Source organism: Sinocyclocheilus grahami, unplaced genomic scaffold, assembly GCF_001515645.1.
Source record: "Sinocyclocheilus grahami isolate Dianchi unplaced genomic scaffold, SAMN03320097.WGS_v1.1 scaffold4600.1, whole genome shotgun sequence".
NCBI classification, from domain to species: domain Eukaryota; kingdom Metazoa; phylum Chordata; class Actinopteri; order Cypriniformes; family Cyprinidae; genus Sinocyclocheilus; species Sinocyclocheilus grahami.
In genome coordinates this window covers 10043-11231 of record NW_015509508.1, presented here as the reverse complement: position 1 = coordinate 11231, position 1189 = coordinate 10043, and the positions used below count along the sequence as shown (strand labels likewise).

General features: G+C 34.8%; 1 long non-coding RNA gene across 1 annotated transcript in view; it reads left to right on the top strand.

Moving 5' to 3' along the window:
- The first annotated feature begins 375 nt into the window (after positions 1 to 375).
- The window catches only part of LOC107576904 (uncharacterized), a 1915-nt gene continuing 1101 nt past the window's right edge, over positions 376 to 1189 (top strand). Inside the window, exon 1 of the long non-coding RNA XR_001608136.1 lies at positions 376 to 431. This is a non-coding gene — a long non-coding RNA (uncharacterized lncRNA). The remainder of the gene's footprint in view (positions 432 to 1189) is intronic.

Sequence of the window (1189 nt, the reverse complement as noted above, 5' to 3'; positions counted from 1 at the left end):
GAACAGCTTGTAACACTCCAAAGAGAAAGGAAAACTTGAAAGCGCCTTTAATTTTCTCATTCTCGCAGGCATAGGAAACGACAACGAAGGAATTCTGGTCCTTGGAGAGACGAACATCCCCTGGATGCTGGATTCTGCCATCAGAAGAAGGTGCGTCATGCAAATCCACACAAATTTTCATGTCTTGAAATGTCTATATAGGCATTGGTTTATTATCGTCTCATGGTTATAGGTTTGAAAAGCGCATCTACATCCCTCTTCCCGAGCAGCACGCTCGCTCCTCCATGTTTAAGCTGCACCTCGGCTCCACTCCCAATAGCCTCAACGAAGCTGATTTCATAACTCTTGGGAAGAAGACTGACGGCTACTTGGGTGCTGACACCCTCATGCAGCCCATCCGCAAAGTTCAGTGCGCGACCCACTTCTAAAAGGTACGGAATGACATTTGTATGGAAGCTTGTTTCCGCCACGGGATTTAAAAAATATAATATCAGATAATTGCGACTTTGTCTCATAATTCAGAATTTTTATCTTGGATTTCTGAGGTTTTCTCACAGAATTGTGAAAAAAAAGTCAGATTTACGAGATAGTTTAAACCTTGAAATTCTGACATTTTTTATCTCACAATTATGGGTTTATATCTTGTGATTCTGAGAAAAAAAGCCTAAAATTGTGAGATAAAATTACTGTTCAATTACATTTAAAATTACCTTCACAGTTACTTTTTTTTTTTATCCCATGGCAGAAATAGGCTTCCAAATTCTGTTATTTTTTCCGCCACAGAATAAAAATAAATATATAAAATAAAATGTTGCGCATTTTTATCTCATAATTCTGACTCTTTTTTTTTCCTCTCACAATTCAATTTCTTCTGAGGATTGTGTTTATAGCTCACAATTCAGACTTCATATCTTGCAGTTCTGAGTTTATATCTTGCAATTCTGAAATTATTTTAAAAAGTCAGATTTGCAAAATGTAATGCGAGATTGAGTGAGAGAAAAAAAAGTTTATATCTTAAAATTTTGACTTTTTTCTCCCTTTGAATTCTGAGTTTACATCTTGCAATTATGACTTTTTTTTCTAAATTGCGTAAAAAAAGTTAGAATTGTGAGATAAAAAGTTTTATTTTCTATTTTTATTTATTTCTATTTCTATTTTTTATCCCATGGCGCAAGCAAGCTACCATATT